Genomic DNA, 19,335 nt, shown 5'->3' on the forward strand with positions numbered 1-19,335 from the left:
GAAAATGTTACTGATTGCCATGAACTGCTGCTCAGCCAAGGCCATGTCAAATTCCTGAACTTAGAGAAGAAGAACAAAGTCTCAATGGAGTTATTAATATTGCTTTGTTCTACTAAAACAAACAAAACGGGTGTGTGCATATTGGAGGGCAGATCGGGAAGTCTGAACCTTCCAAGAAACAGTCCTGGGGACAGAGCAGCCACCTCTGTCCTACCCACAGCAGCCGGGACGAGCCAGCGCTGCTCCGGCACCGGCTCCTGCCGAGGCATCAGCGGCAAGGAGAGCGCGGGCAGCCGCTCCCGCAGCGCCCTCACGCCAGGGCGAACACGGCGCCCACACGGCACAACGAACCCGCCCCAGCCCCCTGCCGCCCCCTCCGCCCGCAGCCAGCGCCGAGCCCCGCCAGAACCGAGCGCGGCTCCCACCTGCGCTGGGGCCACCTCCGAGCTCCGCCGCTGCCTCAGCAGTGGTTCCCAGTCACCCCCATTATGATCCCAGTCACTCCCAGCATCATCCCGGTCGCTTACAGTCACTCCCACTGTGTTTTCAGTCTGGTCCCAGTCACTCCCAATAAGATCCCAGTTGCCCGCAGCATGGTCCCAGTGGCTCCCAGTCACACCCAGGATGGTTGCTTTCACTCTCAGTAAGAGTCCAGTGTGGCTCCAGTCACTTCCAGTATGAACCCAGTCACTTCCTGTATGATTGTATTTGCCCCCACTGTGGTCCCAGTTGCTCCCAGTGTCTTGGTTTGAAAGACAGGTGTCTGCCAAGGAAGGCAGGAGTCTCTCCTGAAATGGAAGAAAAAAAAATTGCAATCCCCTTCCCTCTGAATTATTATAATTTTGAAATTACGGAGCTTTATAGGTAAACGTATGAGGAACAGGAATAACAGTTCTTTACTATTATGTATTTTTATGTGTATAACCAGTCAAACAAACGGCAATAACTATGGCAGTAACAGCAAACAATCACAAACCCAGTCCCAGCCTTCTCGGCTGTCAGGCCCTTTCCCCTCGGGTGCAGTTCCGCTCGCAGCCGGCAGGGGCGCTGGTGGCTCTTGGTGAGCAGGGCAGGTGCGATGGTTCCCCCGCGGCTGCAGGGGGAGCTCCGGAGCAAGCTCAGGGAGCACGCGGCACTGTTGCCTGGGATCCCGGGAAGGGATGGAACAAAGATTTCAAAAACCCCCTGGGCAGCCAATCCCGGTGTCCAGCTGGACCCTCGGGAACAGCAGGCTGGAACAGCAGGGATTAGCACAAATCCCAGGTGTCAGATGAGATGTATTGAATTCCGGAGCTGTGGTGGGAGCCCCTGGGGTCTGGGCAGGCAGGGCGAGCGGGGCTACAGAGTAGCAAAGACTCGAAGCAACGGCAGGGGCGGGCAGCCACAGCCTGGCTCCCAGCAGGGCAGGGAAGGTGGGCTTGGGATCCCAGGGTCTCTCCGGTAGAAGGAAAGCAGCTGAAGAAGCAGCCTCTTTCTCTCTACGTCCAAACGCCGGGAACTGACTGCCCACAAACTTAGGTGGAAGAGATGCATACCTCCTCCTATGGCCAGGGCCTTTGTTTTCCTTAAGCCCCCAGTAATTTGTCCCCCTGGCAACATCTATGGGGAAAATTCCTTTAAGCGAAAAAGAAAATAGGAGGAGAACTCCTAAAACCCCAACATTATCCACCCCAAATTTTTCCATACTAACATGTTACATGAAACTGAACCCTTTTAACCATACACATACATGCATCACCCGAATTATATACATATATACATGCTGATGCTGATACAAGTCCAGAGCCATATGGGTAGTTCACCCTTAAAACAAGTTCCCTTGAGGTATGCATCGGGTCTCTCCATCTTTTGCATCACCCACCAGGTGCAACCTGGTTCCTGAGCGAAGGCAACCCCACGGATGGGTTTGTCTTTGCTCAAGGCAGAACTAACCCAAACAGTTTTTCCAAGCATACCTCTCATGTGCACCACTAGAACCTTATCCCTGTCTGCTGTTTGTAGGGGTTCGGATTGGGCAGGGCCAGTTAACTAACCAGGTTACTCTTGCTAAATGCACCTCCCAGTTTTTGAAAGTCCCCCCACCCAGTGCCTTCAAGGTGGTTTTAAGCAGTCCATTACACCGCTCAACCTTCCCAGCTGCTGGTGCATGGTAAGGGATGTGGTACACCCACTCAATGCCATGTTCTCTAGCCCAGGTGTTTATAAGGCTGCTCTTGAAATGAGTCCCATTGTCAGACTCAATTCTCTCAGGGGTGCCATGCCTCCAAAGGACTTGCTTTTCAAGGCCCAGGATGGTGTTCCGGGCAGTAGCGTGAGACACAGGGTAGGTCTCCAGCCATCCTGTGGTGGCTTCTACCATCGTGAGCACATAGTGCTTGCCTTGGTGGGTTTGAGGCAGTGTGATGTAATCAATCTGCCAGGCCTCCCCATACTTGTATTTGGACCACCGCCCACCATACCACAGGGGCTTCACCCGCTTGACCTGCTTGACCACAGCACATGTTTCACAGTCATGGATAACCTGGGAGATACTGTCCATGGTTAGATCCACCCCTCGATCTCGGGCCCACCTATAGGTGGCATCTCGGCCCTGATGGCCTGAGGCATCATGGGCCCATCGAGCTAGGAACAACTCTCCTTTATGTTGCCAATCCAAGTCTATCTGGGACACCTCTATTTTCGCAGCCTGATCTACCTGTTTGTTGTTACGATGTTCTTCGTTAGCCCGGCTCTTGAGGATGTGAGCATCTACATGGCGGACTTTCACGGATAGCTTCTCTACCCGAGTGGCAATGCCTTTCCACTCCTCAGCAGCCCAGATTGGTTTTCCACTGTGCTGCCAGTTTGCCTTCTTCCACCTTTCCAGCCAACCCCACAGAGCATTGGCTACCATCCATGAATCAGTGTAGAGGTAGAGCTTTGGCCACTTCTCTCTTTCAGCAATGTCAGGAGCTAATTGGACAGCTTTGAGTTCAGCAAATTGGCTCAATCCACCTTCTCCTTCAGTAGCGTGTGCAACTTGTCATGTGTGGCTTCATAGAGCAGCTTTCCATTTCCAGCCAGCACCTACAATTCGGCAGGAACCATCAGTGAAGAGGGCGTATTGTCTTTCACTCTCTGGTAGCTCGTTATATGGTGGGGCTTCTTGGGCACGTGTCACTTGCTCCTCTTCTTCTTCAGAAGATAACCCAAAAGTCTCACCTTCCGGCCAGTTTGTAATTATTTCCAAGATGCCAGGGCGATTCGGGTTTCCAATTCAGATGCCCTGGATGATGAGGGCAATCCATTTGCTCCAAGTAGCGTCGGTGGTGTGATGCATGGAAGGAACCTTTCCTTGGAACATCCACCCCAGCACTGGTAGTCAGGGTGCCAGGAGGAGTTGTGCCTCTGTGCCGATTACTTCTGAGGCAGCTTGGACTCCTTCATAAGCTGCCAAGATCTCTTTCTCTGTGGGAGTGTAGTTGGCTTCGGACCCTCTGTACCTTCAGCTCCAGAATCCCAGTGGTCAGCCCCAAGTCTCACCAGGCACCTTCTGTCAGAGGCTCCAGGACAGACCATTGTTCCCGGCTGCAGAGTAGAGCACGTTCTTCACCTCTGGTCCTGTCCTGACTGGGCCAAGGGCTACGGCGTGAGCGATTTCCTGCTTGATCTGGGCAAAGGCTTGCTGCTGTTCAGGGCCCCAGTGGAAATCGTTCTTCTTGAGGGTAACCAGGTAGAGAGGGCTCACGATCTGACTGTACTCAGGAGTGTGCATTCTCCAAAAACCTATGGCGCTTAGGAAAGCTTGTGTTTCCTTCTTGTTGGTCGGTGGAGACATTGCAGTCATCTTATAGATGACCTCCGTGGGAATCTGATGTCATCCGTCTTGCCACTGAAACCGGCTTCCAGGACAATTTCGATGATCGTCTCTCCCTTCTCAGACACCTCCGATGCTGTGTTCCCCCACACAATGATGTCATCAATGTACTGCAGATGTTCTGGAGCCTCACCCTCTTCCAGTGCAGCCTCAATCAGTCCATGGCAGATGGTGGGACTGTGCTTCCACCCCTGGGGCAGTTGGTTCCAGGTGTACTGCACGCCCCTCCAGGTGAAGGCAAACTGAGGCCTGCACTCTGCTGCCAGAGGAATGGAGAAAAATGCATTAGCCATGTCAATAGTGACGTAACACTTCGCTGCTTTGGACTCCAGCTCATACTGGAGCTCCAACATGTCCGGCACAGCAGCGCTCAGTGGTGGAGTCACTTCATTCAAAGCACGATAGTCCACAATCTCCATTCCCCGTCAGACTTGCGCACGGGCCAGATGGGGCTGTTGAAGGGTGAGTGGGTCTTGCTGACCACCCCTTGGCTCTCCAGCTCACGGATCATCTTGTGGAAGGGGATCACAGCATCTCGATTTGTCCAATACTGCCGGCCGTGCACTGTCGAGGTGGCAACTGGCACTCGTTGCTCTTTCACTTTCAGGAGCCCAAATGCAGAAGGATCCTCTGATAGTCCAGGCAAAGTGTTCAATTGCCTAATGCCCTCTGCCTCCACAGCAGCAATCCCAAATGCCCACCTGAGTCCTTTTAGGTCTTTGTAATAGCCATTCCAGAGGAAGTCTATGCCCAGAATACGCAGGGCCTCTGGGCCAGTCACAATCGGATGCTTTTGCCACTCCTTCCCAGTCAGGCTCACCTCAGCTTCCAAAAGGGTCAACTGCTGTGATTTCCCGGTCACCCCAGTGATGGATACAGGTTCTTCCCCCACATATCCCGATGGCATTAAAGTACACTGTGCCCCAGTATCAACCAATGCATCATATTTTTGTGGCTCTGATGTGCCAGGCCATCGAATCCACACCGTCCTGAAAACACGGTTCTCCTGTGCCTCCTCCTGGCTAGAGGCAGGGCCCCTCTAGACCTGGTTATCATTGCTTCCCTGGGCGTACATGCTTGAGGTCCCTTCAAGGGGATCCAACATATCATCCTCCCTTCTGTAATACCTGGCAGCTCGGTCACGGGAGGCTGAGGCTACTTTCACCTTAGCAGAACCCCCTCGGTTAGTGCCTCCCTCCTTGAGTTCACGCACCTGCACTGCCAGGACAGAAGTGGGTTTCCCATCCCACCTTCTCGTGTCTTCCCCATGCGTGCACAGAAAAAACCACAGCTCAGCTCGTGGGGTGTACCCTCTCTCTCTAGCTGGGGGACTTGGGGGCTCTGACTTGGGGGCCTGTGACTCACACTGGTGCCACACTGACCTTCCTCATCTCCTCCCTCATCTCCTCCCTCATTTCCTTCCTCATCTCCTTCCTCTCCTCTTTGAGGTCCTGGACCACAGCAGAGACATGAGCTTTCAGCGGACCATTGACCATACTGTCATAATTCCTGTGCTTGTTGGCAACAGAGCCCACTGTTTCTCAGTTATTGCCAGCATCAATCGTTGCAATGAAGGTGGTGTATTGCGGTGGCCCTAGCTTTGCCAGGTTCCACATCATCTGTCCTGTGCACCTGACCTTATCGGGGTCATTATCATGCTGTCCATCCCTCCCAAAGAGTACCTCTAATACTGCCACCTCTCTTAGCTGTTGGATCCCTTCCTCGAGTGTCTTCCACTGCATTCTATGATGGTACTCCTGCATTCCGTCTTTGTGAATGAACCTTTCTCTCACACTCATTAAGAGCCGCTCCCAGAGAGAAAGGGGTCCTGTCTCCCTCACAAATATCTGGTCCATGCCTAGGTCCTTCATCAACGATCCCAGATACCTTGCCTCACCACTGTCCAGTTGCACACTTGTGCCCATAAGGTCCCAAACCTGAAGCAGGCAGGTTGTATAAGGCTCACGCCCCCTTTGCACAATGTCTTTTTGCATATTACAGAGACTGTCGTATGACAGGGACTCATTGATGATTTCCGGCTCTGGCTCCCCTGCTGGTTGTGAGGGCCCTGGTTCCCCATCATCATTAACTGGTCGTACTGATTTGGTCTTCTACTTCCTCCTCTGCACAGGGGCGACTGCTGCTGGCTGTGATTGTCCTTGTGATTCAGCTGGAGCCTGGACGGTTGTAACATCCGTGGGTTCCACTGCTGCACCATCTGACTCACCCTGTTTGGGGCAGGGAGAGGGTTTTTCACTAGCTGAGGAGGTGTATTCCTTTAGCATCTGGCATATGTCCTGGCACATCTCCTACATCCCCTTCACCAGTACCCTCGCCCAGTTTGGGTAGTCCATTTCTGAGGTGGGCTGTTGGGCAGTATCAGGCTGTGGGGCATGGTCAGGCTGTGGGGCTGTGTCAGGCTCCGGGGCTGGATCAGGCTCTGGGGTAGGATCTCTAGTCTCTGAGGCCAGTGTCTGGGTAGTTATCCAAGCAAATCTCAACTTACCTCTGAGGGCTAAATAGAGTAGGCCTATCAGCACCAGTTGGTTAGTATCCAGAGGAAATCTAAACCCTTCGAAAATTGGTGGGGTGGGCCCAAAGAACTGGTTGAGGGGTTGGGAGAAAACTTCCCCTGGTGTCATTTCCTCACAGAAGACACCATTTTTAACACAACCTCAAAAACATGCACTCAGTGTGTGATAGCCCTTTATCCATGTGCCCACATTCCAGAGGAAGTTAAAAGCCCATGAATCCCTCACCTTCTCAACCCTTAGGGCAAACTGGGTAACAGCAATGGTAGCCTTAGTCAGAGGACCCATGTTTAGGTAAGGAGCTGCAAAGGGGAAGAATGACCACCTGCCACCCGAACCAGGGTAAACTAGACCACATAGTGCTACCTAACAAGGTTCCTATATCCAGCACACAAAATTAAGTTACCCAGGAACTGTAATTCCTTTTTCACCCCTTTCTCTTAATGCCCTCAGGCAGCATGTTGGACGCCAAGATCTGTTTCGGTTTGAAAGGCAGGTGTCTGCTAAGGAAGGCAGAAGCCTCCCTTGGAATGGCAGATGCAACCTCCTTCCCTCTGAGTTATTATAATTTTGAAATCAAGGGGCTTTTAGGCAAAGATGTGGGAAATAGGAATAACAGTTCTTTACTATTATATATCTATATGTGTATAACCAGTCAAACAAACAGCAATAACTATGGCAGTAACAGCAAACAATCCCAAACCCAGTCCCAGCCTTCTCGGCTGTCAGGCCCTTTCTCCTCGGGTGCAGTTCCGCTCGCAGCCGACAGGGGCGCTGGCGGCTCCCGGTGAGCAGGGCAGGTGCGATGGTTCCCCCGCGGCTGCAGGGGGCGCTCCGGAGCGAGCTCGGGGAGCACGCGGCACTGGTGGCCTGGGATCCCAGGAAGGGATGGAACAAAGATTTCAAAAACCCCCTGGGCAGCCGATCCCGGTGTCTGGCCGGACCCTCGGGAACAGCAGGCTGGAAAGGCAGTCTAGAATGGCAGGGATGAGCACAAATCCTGGGTGGCAGACAAGATGTATCAAAATTCTGGAGCTGCGGTGGGAACCCCCGGAGGTCTCGGCAGGCAGGGAGAGCAGGCCTACAGAGCAGTGAAAGCTTGAAGCAATGGCAGGGGAAGGGCGGCCGCAGCCTGGCTCCCAGTGGGGCAGGGAAGGCGGGCTTGGGAATCCCGGGGTCTCTCTGGTAGAAGGAAAGCAGCCAAAGAAGCAGCCTCTCTCTCCGTCATCCAAAACGCCAGGGACTGACTGCCCACACAGCCAGGTGAAAAAACGAGTAGCAAGATGCACCCCTCCATCTATGGCCAGGACTTTTGTTTTTCTGAAGCACCCAGTAATTTGTCCCCATGGCAACATGTATGGGGAAAATTCCTTTAACAGAAAAAAACCCCAGGAGAACTCCCAAAACCCCAACATTCTGTTACGAGCTTCCTGCAGATTGTTCCATCTCTGCTCACCATATGGAAAGATACAAAGATCCCTTTTGGTTCACACAGTTAAATGTCTGATGGGTCACACGGTGGTACCTGTACAGATACACGTCTGGAGAGAAAGCCAAACATCCATCGCACTCTCTCAACACCCACAGAGCCTCAACCAAACTCGACAAGGCCACGCAGCTTTACACAGAAATTCATACATTGATAAAACTGTACAACGGGATGCAGGTTTACACAGAAATTGATACACAGGAAAACACAACAATCTGTGCTGTGTGAATACACTGACTTCTGTATAAAAATGGCTCCACACGGCGGGAACCGATCCAGAACTGTGCGATTACCAAAGGACCCATCGACACTTCCATACCCTTGGAACTAAAGACACAGGACTGTAGAGCTCTCCCACTGCGTACATTCCTGTCTGGGGGTGACTTTATGATGTGTATCCCCTATCGCTGCTCTCTGCCCAGAAATCAATCCTGTGCCTTTCTGTGCCTTTAAACTGAGCCCGACGGGCGAGAGAGAAAACACCGAGCGAACTTTTCAAAGCGGTTGTTCAAGGACACAGACACACACTCCTCTGCGTTCTGCTGCGGCAGCGAGAAGAGCGGAGGGAGCGCCCTGCTTGCTTTCCAGCGCACTTTCGGCTCCTTTTCTCCGGAGGGAGACGGAGAGTTGAAGTTTGTTTTCCTGGGACTTGGGCTTTTTCCCTTCTTCTGTTCTGGACTGTTTCAACATCAGAACACACCGGCAGAATTTTCCACCGAGGCCCTGGAGAACACCAACCCAGCTCCAAAGAGGAGGAGAGAGAGCACACCTACAGAAGGACTCTGAAATCTTCCCAGGTTTCTCTCCACAGCGAGAGGTTTTAGTATTCAGCATTATTATCCTTTTCCTGTGTGTTTGTTAAATAAATAGGTTCTTTTTCTCTTTCACTTTCCTCAGAGGAAAATATTTTTTTGCCAGACCTGGTGGGAGAGGGCTGGTTGTAACCTGCCTTCTGTCAGAGGATATTTTCCTCCAAATTTGTCCAAAGCAGCACACTAAAATAAGTCAGTATTTATTTTGAGGGAAAATGATTTCTAGTGGCATTTTGAGGGTCAACAAATACAAAGATAATAATAAGGATAAATACAAAGAAATAAATACAAAGAAATACAAAGAAAATACAAAGAGGTGAAAGAGGACAGGAGCTCACTGGACTGGTCCTTGGCGGTGCCCGGGCAGACCCTGCATGAATTTGGCTGCCTGAATGCAGCTCTTGCCTGGGCCCCAGGGGTGGCTCCCTCTGCGTGTCTCTCCCAGCACCACAGGGATGCTCCTGCCCCTTCCCTGCTGCCCCAGGGTTCTGCAAGCGCCTTCTGGGGCCACCCAGACACCTCCCTGGGCCTCTGGAGGCCCCATGGCATGGTGTAGACAGTGACTGAATCAAAGCTTCCTTGGAAGATGGAGGCGGGAGAATATTGCCCACCATCTTCTTTCCAGCTGCCCTCCACACTCCTGCAAATCCTGCTGGGACACTCAGGCTCTCCATTCCAGGGCTCTGCAGCTCCCATGCAAACCCATCCATCACTGTGTCCCCTCTCATATGGATATCAAGGAAATGACACAGCAATATCTAGAAAATGTGAACTTGATTAATTTGACTGCTCTAAAATTCTACAACTCGAGGATGACTGGAAGATTACGGGGTGAGAACGTTATGCCTCCAAAAAGGGTCAAGAGTTTGGAACTGGAACACTCAGGGAAACTTCAGCTTGTGGGGGAAAAGGTGCCCTTCCTCCTCTCTCCCTTTGCTTTATACATCTGATCTGGGTCATATGGTTGGAACATCCCCTTGGCTGATTTGGGTCCGCTGGCCTGGCTGTGTCCCCTGCCAGGATCCTGCCCACTCCCATCCCCTCTGATGGGGGAAGGAATGGCAGAGGGACAGCACTGCTGGGCAGTAGCCAGAACACCGCTCTGTTACCAGCACCCATCCAGCTACCAATGCAAAGCACAGCCCTGGAAGGCCCGTGAACTTTCCCTCAGGCAGACCCAACACACGGGACTTGAGCTGCCAGCGGCCCAGGTCACCCTCTGCCAGCCCCGCTCCTTGGACCTTGTGTCCCCACAAGCAGACACAAAGTGTTTCTGCTGCTCCCCCTTCTGCACAAATCCACAGAGAGCTGGGATTTTCCAAGTCTCGTGTCTCCATTGTGCCGTATTCCCAAAGAAGCAGCAGCCCTTCCCAATGAACACGGCGAGTTGCACGGATGCTTGTCAGCTCCACTGCCTGCCTAGAAATCTGGAAACTGCTTCTAAATGCTGCTCCCTTCAGCTCTGGGGCACCGACTGACACAGAGCTGGGAAACAAATGCCCTGGCTGCTGGCTGACAAGGTGAGTTCCGCCAGAGTCAGAGCTCTGTGGGAAATCTCTATCCACGCCTCTCCTTTGAATAGATCCGCACACGGGGTGCGCAGGGACGTGTCCTGTATGGAAAGGAAGGAGTGTGCCAGCACCGGGACTGACACTTTCCCTCTCCATGTGCGTTCCACAGCCACGGGTACACAGACGTGATGGAAACCCTCGCACAGCCAGAGCCTTCTGTCCCTGCAGAACGGAGCGCGGCGGGTGGGGGCGGTTGGTGGGCAGCGAGTCCCGGACAGCGGGCGAGATCCGGCTCCACAGCTGCCAGGCCCCGCTAAGGCTTAATGCCACCTCCTTGGCAACAGGAAAGGCCTTCAGCCTCGTCCCTGCCCAGAGGGGCAGCGCTGGCCTGGCTGCACAGCTCGTTTTCCCCACAGGTTGCAGGAGATGAGATCACAACGCTTGCAAACACCGACTGCGAGCCACAGCTCTGGGTGCTCACCATGAACCTCAGCTCTGCCAGCGCTGTCTGCCCCAGGCTCCAGGGGATGCAGTGGGAGCCCGGCTGGGCTCTGCCCTGGGGCCATCCTCCAGGGACAGCTGCACACAGGGAGCATTTGGTTGCCACAAAGAGCCAGGCCATGGCTGCAGGGAGCTGCTCCAGGTGTGGCCAGCACTGCTGTGTGCTGCGCTCTGGGGCTGCTGCTCCCCGCAGAGGGGACTGCACTGGGGTGCCAGAGGAGACAGAGAAGCTCCAGCTTAAGCCTAACTGGGCTGGGTGGCTGGGCTGGGAAGAGTGGCGAGGGTCAAGGGCATTCACAGAGCTCATCCTGCTCTGTGAAGAACGAGGAAAAGGGAGTGGGAACCCAGCAGTGAGCAGAGCTGAGGCCTGGAGAGCAGCTCTGAATGACCCCCAAATCTCACCAGAGCTCTGAGACATTGCTGTTCTTCAGCCAGTGACAACATGAGTCCCTAAACCTGGGGCTCACTCTTGTCATGGCCAGGGGCATCAAGGAAGGCTACAGTGCAATGGGGACTGCGGTGAGCTGGGAACTCACTGGGGGAAAGAGGGAGCACTTGTGGAGCAAAAGGCAGGTGGGGGAGAGAACTGTTGAGAGAAAGGCTGAGCTTCAGCTTGAGCAAGCTGAAAAATGGCATTGGGGGTCATCCCAGACTGATTTCATTTCAGAAGTTACTGAACAAGTTTGTTATTGGGGGGGTGTCATATTTTCCCCTGGAGGTGCACGCTCTGCAAACTTGAGCTGCGCTGCCGAGCTGCTCAAGCACGTCTCTGCTGCAGGTCACGGCGTTTCTTCTTTGGCTTCTCGTGGCCCCGGGGCTGAGCCGCAGCAGAGCCCTGGCGGAGCCCAGAGCAGCCTCAGCATCCCCAGAGCCCGGCTGCAAGGAGAGAAAGCAGAAAGCGCCCGTCAGCTGAAGGCTCCCGTCCCCCTTGTCCCAGCCGCCCGCGGTGCCCAGGCCGTGCTGGCCGCGCTCAGAGCGCTGCCCAAAGCTGCCCAGCATTGCTGCCTCTGGCAGGAGAGCAGGAGGGCAGGACACGTGCCCAGCCTGCAGCCGGCCGTGGCACAGCCACCTCCTCAGCAGCTGCCCAGAGCGGGATGCTGCTGCGCTCGCTGCCGTCTCCCAAAAGCCCTTATCCCAGCCATGCCAAGAGGACGGGCACCCACCTCACGCCTCCCGCTGCCAGAAGAAAAGCTGCTCCCAAACAGTGTCCTCAGCCCTTCTCCAAGGGCACGTCCCACCCACACCACAGCTGCTCCCAAGCACTTCGCCATCCGGACCAGACAGCACCTAGAATGCTTCCTTTGGAAAAACAAACCATAAATCAATGAAAAGAGATTACAGACAAAAAGGGAAGACAAGGAAACAGGTAAAAAATCTTCTCTCTGCTGGGGCCTTGAGGAAGGCCCAAGCCCGCCATGTGAGGGAAAAACCCACCCACGGGCCAGGGCAGCCCACGCTTTCTGCCTTCCCCCTGCACTGCCCCCAAAAGTCATGCTGAGCCCAAAGCCAACAAGGGCAGTGGAGCAGCCCAAGCCCTTCCTTGCCTGCAGAGCAAAGCAGCCCATGCACAGCTTCTGGTGTCCAGCCTCTGCTCCCACCATGGGGCTTTGTTTGTGTCGGGCTGGCTGCCCCAGCCCCAGCCCCAGCGCGGGCCACGGTGGGTGCTGGGGGCTGTTGGCAGGGCCAGGAGCAGACTCCCAGTTCAAAACCAGCCCAGCCCATCCCCCCAGCCCTGCCAAAAAGCAGTTTGGCAGCCGACTGAAGAATTGGTTGCATCCGCCCCAGCAAAGGGGGAAACCTTTGCTTCCCGGCCAGGCTGTGCAATGCACAAATCTGGGAGCATCCCCCTGCGTGTGGACTCATCTGCAAATTCGCTGTGGAGCCTGGCTTTGGAGAAGGTGCCACAATTGAAGTCCATCATCTTCAGCTTGCCAGGTGGAGGAAGAGCTTGTCATCCTTGATGTCACCCTCCATGTCTCCAGCAGCAGCAGCCACACCTGGCACAGCTTCTCCAGGGGCTCCTTCTTCCCTGGGGCTGGAGCAGGCTGTCAGTGCTCTGCCCAGGGCCCCGGCTGTCACTGAAGAAGGACAAGCAAAAGCAGCTGGCGTGGGGGCCACCAGTGCTGGGAAGAGCAGCTCAGCTCCAGCAGCAGGGCTGCGCGTGCCCAGCTGAGGAGCCCTGCGCAGCGATTCAGGCAGGACAAAAACTCTGCCTTTCTTTGCTGCTTCTTGCCAAGGCGCGTGTGCAGCTGGAACTTACCGGCTCCCTGGGTCAAAGCGTGCGTGTGGCTCTCTCCCTTCTCCTAGGGCACGCGAATATCCTGCATCCAAGGATCACAGGACAGGTCTTCTAATGAGGGCCTTTCCGAGGAGAGCACGGATAAACACCGTCGGATGAGATTCTGGCACTCTGCGGACAGAGCAGAAAGCACCAGTCAGTTGCAGAAGGCTCCTGTCCGCTTTGCCCCACTCTTGCCATGGCCAGGCCGTGCTGTGTGTGCTCAGGGCTGTGCCTAAACTTTGCCATCAATTCTTTCTTTTGGAGGAGAGCAGGAGAGCAGGACATTGCCACCTCCTCAGCAGCTGCCAGAGCGGGATGCTCCTGAGCCCGCTGCTGTCTCCCAGCACTGCTATTCCCCTGTGCTGCAGAGACGAGGATCCACCTGGAGAGAGCCGTCGTTGGAGCGCGAGCCGGCCCCAGGTGCTGTTCCAGCCCCTCCTGAAAGGGTGCTCCCCGCAGACCATCTGGTGCAGCACGATGCCCAGGGACCAGACGGTCGCTGCCTTGCCGTAGTACCAGCCGAACTGGGTCCATTCCGGAGGGCTGTAGGACGGTGTTCCTATGGAATAGAGGTGGAGTTCTTCAGGGGGACGCTGCCTGCTCCCAGAGCCTCGCCCCAGCATCCCTGGGCATGCGGGGGCCGCAGCAGCGGCATGCGGCGTGACCCGCTGCCCTCTGGCCAGCACCTGGGACTTGTGTACAAACTGGGGGTTGGAAAAGAAGCCGCTGGTGTTGCAAGAGGGCAGCGGAAGCCCTGGCAAGGCCCGAGCATGCCATGCAAAGGAAAAACCCACTTGGTGCTGGGGAAAAACCACGCTTTCATCCTCCCTGCCTGCACTGCCCCAGAAACCATTCTTAAGCCAAGGCAACCACGGGCAGCAGAGCAGTCCGAGCCCTGTCTCGCCTGCACACCAAACGGGCTGGAGCACAGGTTCTGGACCCCCCTCTCTGCTACCCCCACCCACGCGTGTTTCTGTGGCGCTGGCTGCCCCAGCCCCAGCGCCAGTCCTGGGCAGAGTGGCTGGCGAAGGCTGCCAGCAAGGCTGGAAAATAGCCCTTCAGCCAGCGCCGCTCAAAAGCAGCTCAGCTGAACACTCCGGCTGCCATGACTGGCAGCAAAAGGGAGAATCCCCCCTGCCACAGCCGGCTTGGGCTGTGAGATGTTGGGCTGTGAGATGTTGGGCCGTGAGATGCTGGGCTGTGAGATGTTGGGCTGTGAGATGCCGCTACCAGGAGCCTCCCCATGCGTGGGCTCACCTGCAAAGCTGGTGTAGGCTGCGGCTTGCAGGTAGGTGCCACAGCCAAAGTCGATGAGTTTGGCCTGCCCGGTGGCCAGGTCGACCAGGATGTTCTCCGGTTTGATGTCCCGGTGCAGGACCCCGCAGCTGGTGCAGTGCCGCACGGCCTCCAGCACCTGGCGGAACAGGTGCCGCGCCACCTCCTCGCACAGGAAGCCCCGTGCCCGAATGAAGTGAAGGAGGTCCTGACACTGCTCCGGGCGCTCCAGCACCATCAGCACGTTGTTGGGGAGCTCCTGCCACTCGTGGAGCTGGACGATGCCAGGGAAGCCAGCGGACACCTTGTCCAGCAGCACGATCTCCAGTGGTGCTCGGGTGTCGTCGGGCTGCGGGAGGAGCACGGTGCCGTCAGCGGGGCTGATGCCGTGCCGGGGCTCGGGAAGCCCTCAGCCAGCCGGGGACGCTCTGCGCGCTCCGCTGGCCCCACGGCCGCTCTCCCTCGAGGCGTTCTGGCGGCTTCCACCCTGCCGGGCCTCGGCTCATCCCCGCCCGTCGCGCCCCGGCTTCTCCCGCTGCCCCTCGCTCACTCACCAGCTCGCCCCAATGGCCGATGCGGTTCCGCGGCACCCGTTTGATGGCCACCTGCAAGGCAAGGGGAGCAGCGGGCTGAGCTCGCCGCCCGCCGTGCCCAGCCCCATGCTCCTTCTCCTCCTCCTCCTTTGCCCCCCGCCTCCTGCGCCCGCCGCCGGCCCCGCCACTCACCGGGGCGCCGTCCGAGAGCCGCGTGGCCGCGAAGACGCTGCCGAAGCCGCCGCGCCCCAGCAGCGAACCCAGCCGGTAGCGCTCCTTCAGGCCCTGCTGCGCCTTCCGTGCCCGCGAGACGCGGCCGTCAGCGCTCGGCCCGGGGCCAGGAACGGCCCCCGAGCGCCGCTCAACCGCCCCGGGCCGGCCATCCCCACATGGGGGCTCTTTTGGAGGGGCCACCGGCGGCTCGGGGCCGGCGGCCGCGCTCAAGAGCGGCGGAGCTCGGAGCGGGGAAGACGCTGCGGAGGCGGCGGGAGCGGCCGCGCCGCCTGTGTCCCCGGCGGGCCCCGGGAGGAGCCGAGGCCGGGACCGGGGCCGGGGCCGGGGCCGGGGCCGGGGTCGGGGTCGGGCCAGCCGGAGCCAGGGGCTGGCGATGGTGCCCAGGAGCCAGGCACTGATGCCCGCCCAGCAGCGCCACAGCCAGGACGGCGAGAGCCGGGCGGAGGCGGGACCGCGGCGGGACGCCCGGGGGCGGGGAGGGGGCAGCCCCGCCCGGGGCCGGGGGCGGGCCGGGGGCATGGCCCGGCCGGGCCTGGGGAGAGGGAGGCCGCGGGAGGGGGGGTTGGGGAACCAAAGGGAGAGCGGGAGAGGGTGCGAGACACTGGGAGAGGGAGAGGAGGAGCAGGAGAAGGGACGCAGAGGGTTCGTGGACTCGCTGCTTTTGCGCTGCTGCCGCTGCTGCCGCTGCTGCCGCTGCTGCCGCTGAAGCGCTGGGAGCGTTTGTCCGCGTGTCCGTGTGTCCGGTGCCCGTGTGTCCGTTCCCCCCCGCGCGCCCCACGGCCGAGCCCCGCGCGCCCCGGGGCAGCACGGGCCGCTCCGCTCCGGGGCCGAGGCGGAGTCCCGGAGCATCTCTTGCTCCCGCAGCCACACCAAACCCGCTCGGCCATTGGCAGCAGTTTTGCACACGTTTCCCTTTGAAGGGCTCCTCTCTACCCCCATTTCCAAGGAGTCTCCCTGCGGTTTTGGCACCTGCAGTGACAGGGCAGCGATTGGGCTTCAAACTTCAAGAATGGCATGGAGGGGCTGGAGCACGTCCAGAGATGGGATTGGAGCTGGGGAAGGCTCTGGAGGACTTCTGAGGGGCAGCTGAGGGATCTAAGGGCGCTGAGCCTGGAGGAAAGGAGGCTCAGGGGGGAGCTGGCTCTCCCCAAGTCCCTGACAGGAGGGGGCAGCCAGCAGGGGTGGGGCTCTGCTGCCAAGGGAAAGCACGAGAGGAAATGGCCTCGGGGGAACTCTTGGGGTGGAGGGTGGGGAAATTTTCAACCTCCGTGTCTCGACAATGCGGGAGGGAGGCAGGGGTGGGGCACGACCTGGGGACACGGGGTTGGTGACGCTGGGCTGGGGACACGGGAAAGGGCACGGGAAGCCAAAGCCCCGCTAAGCGCTGGCGCTGGGCTGGCACGGGGTGAGCCGGCAGCAGGGCCCCGCAGCCCTGAGGGACTCGCCCTGACGGCCGGGGAGTATTGATCCTGGTCTCTAAAACATGAGACTCAATAAAATATCATTAAAAGATGCCTCCTTCTCCTTCTCCTCCTCTCCCATCCCTTCTCCTGCTCCCCCCGGGCCCAGCGCCCACCCTTGGCCCCCCCGTTTTCCCAGCGCGGCCGCATCCCGCGGGAGGAGCCGGGATGGAGCCGGGACAGGTCGGGCTGGGGCAGCGCTGGGCTCTGGGCCCGGCCTGGGCGCCCCCCACGCGCCCCCTCCTCAAATTCCCCTGGCGGGGGGCGCTGGGGGCGAGGGGGGGGCGCAGGCGGGGTCCGGGTGGGGAGCGCTGAGCGCTGCGGGTCTGCCTGGCAACTGGTGAGTCACCAGCGCCGCGCGCTCTGATTGGCTGAAGCTTGTCATGCGCTGTCTCTGATTGGCGCCTTTCTTCGGGGCTCTTTTGGGGGGACTTTTTCTGTGGGATTTGGGGGTCGTTGGGGGCTGTGGGATTTAGGGGCGTCCCGGCACGTTTTGCGGTTCCCTGGGTGCTGTGTTGGCGTTCAGGTGCTTCCCAAGGGCCCCCCAGAGCGGGGTGACACGGTGGGGACACAGGGGGGTCCCCATTCCCGATCCATCCCAGGGTCGGTTCTGCCCCCTCCACTCTCGGCTCCCCCTCAGTTTCCTCCAAGTCTCTCCCCAGTGCCCCTCAATAAACGGGACCAGCCCAAACTGGGAAGCTTTATTGGGAACACTGGGAGCAGGCGGGCGGGGACAGAGTGACAGCGGGGCTGGGGGGGACACACGACCCCCCAAAATCAGCGCGGGGACGGAGCGGGGGGTCCCGGCCGGGCCCGAGGCCACGGGGAGGGGCTGCGGCCACCGGCGGCTCAGGAGCTCTGTGGGCAGAGCAAAGGGGGTGACACCGGGCTGGGGGGCCCCGGGGGGGAGCACAGAGCTCCGGGGGAGGGGGACACGACCCCCGGGCCCCTCCCGTCACCTGCTTGCGCAGGTAGAAACCGAGCCCCAGCGCCAGGAAGACGAAGCCCAACACGAAGCCCCCGATCCCCATCAGCATCTTGGGGGGCGGAGGGGCAGCTTTGATGGGGGGGGGAAGGGGAAGACGAAGTGAGGAAACGGCAGCGGCTGCCGGAAAGGAACCAGAATGGACTGGGACAGGCTGGGATGAACTGGGACAGAATGGGACACCAGGATACACTGGGACCAGGACCGGGACTGGGCAGGAGCAGATTTGGAGCACCAGGGATTATACTGGGATATATTGGGACCACACTGAGGGCTACTGGGAACATGCTGAGGCCCAATGGGTGCTGCTGGGATATACTGGGAGTGATTTGCACCATACTGGGAATGACTGGAATCATTCTGGGAGTGACTGGAACCACAGTGGTGGTGAAAGGGTGCAGTTGGAAAAATGCAGGGGGCAACTGGGATCATCCTGGGAGCAGCTGGCCCATACTGGGGTCATACTGGGATCATACGGGGAGTGACAGGGTCATATAGGAGTGACTGGCATAGTTCTGGGAGTATCTGGGAGTGACTGGAATCATACTGGGGTGACAGGAATCAAACCAGACTTATACTGGGAAGTTACCTGGAATCATCCTGGGGGTGACTGGACTCATACTGGGATCATGCTTAGAGCAACTGGGACCATGATGGGGGCAAAAGGCATCATAGAGGGACTGACTGGGAGTGGCTGGGTTCATACTGGAAGTGACTGGGGCCCTACCTTACTCTACTGGGAGGGACTGAGAGTGAAAGGAACCATACAGGGCATGACTGGGAACAACTGGGACCATGTTGGGGGCAACTGGGATCTTATTGGGAATGACTGGGAACATAAAAGCTTGAGTGGAGTTTTTATCCCGTGGCATTCCTGGGGAGCAGCAGCAGCTCCGCGCCCCCAGCCCGGGGGGTGGGAGCAGGGGAACCGCTGGCAGCACCTTCGGGGCACAGCCGAGGGCTGGGGGGCTCCTCCCCCACTTCATTTTCTCTGCCCAATTCAAACCATCCCCTCCCATTCAAATCCCCTCCATTCACATTTTCTCCCCACCATTAAAGTTTCCTTGCCCCAATTCAACTTTTCTCCCCAGTTAAGCCCTGAGGCCCCTCCCTGCCCCCGGCTCCTCCCGGCAGGACTCGGCCAGGACCTTCTGGAAACAGCAGCGGGAAGAGTTCCAAAATTCCTCATTACTTCCATCGATTTCCTTGGTTTCCGGGGCATTTTCCTGCAGCTGCTCCGGGCCGTGGCTGAGGGGTCCCCTCGGGCTCCAGCCCCTTTCCAGCCCCTTTTTCCAGCTCTTTTCCTCAGCTGACCCAAACCTGTGGACTTTGGGGGGCGGGAAGAGTCGCTCTGCTCGGGGGGTCCCCGCGGTGCCCCAGGGAGGCCCCGAGGCCGCAGCGCGGTTCCCTCCAGCCCCTTGGAGCGTTTGGAATCTCCAACTCTCAGCAATCGCTGTCCATGGCATTCAGTCCCCTGTTGGAGAGGATGAAAGTTTGGTAAGAAAGTTTCACAGATATGTAGGCTTGGCAGAAAGATCTCTGAATGTAGAAACTGAGGGTGAGATAGAAATGAAAGCAAGTTTTGATGTAGAGAAAAGGTGTTTTGCTGAACCAGTGATCATTGAATAACTGAGAAGGCAAAGGTTGGAGATGAGCTGGAAGGAGATTTTTATGATTAGAACAAAGGTATGTGACAACAAACAAAGACGTGTTTTTCACCAAGTAAATAAGTCTCAAGAAGAGCATAAGTAAATAGAAAACATGTTTTTACCAAAAAGAGAGAACTATCACTGGCAAACAAATGTCGATGTGGCAGGTGGAAGAAAGGTCTGAGAACTTTCCATTGTAAGCTTTAATTGTAACTTGC

At 57.5% G+C, this 19,335-nt stretch overlaps 1 pseudogene; it reads right to left on the bottom strand.

Annotated features, from left to right (window-relative positions):
• Positions 1-19,335, bottom strand: part of LOC138101859 (uncharacterized) — a 678,931-nt pseudogene that overhangs the window by 207,557 nt on the left and 452,039 nt on the right.

The sequence above is a fragment of the Aphelocoma coerulescens genome, unplaced genomic scaffold (genome assembly GCF_041296385.1).
Source record: "Aphelocoma coerulescens isolate FSJ_1873_10779 unplaced genomic scaffold, UR_Acoe_1.0 HiC_scaffold_56, whole genome shotgun sequence".
Classification (NCBI taxonomy): domain Eukaryota; kingdom Metazoa; phylum Chordata; class Aves; order Passeriformes; family Corvidae; genus Aphelocoma; species Aphelocoma coerulescens.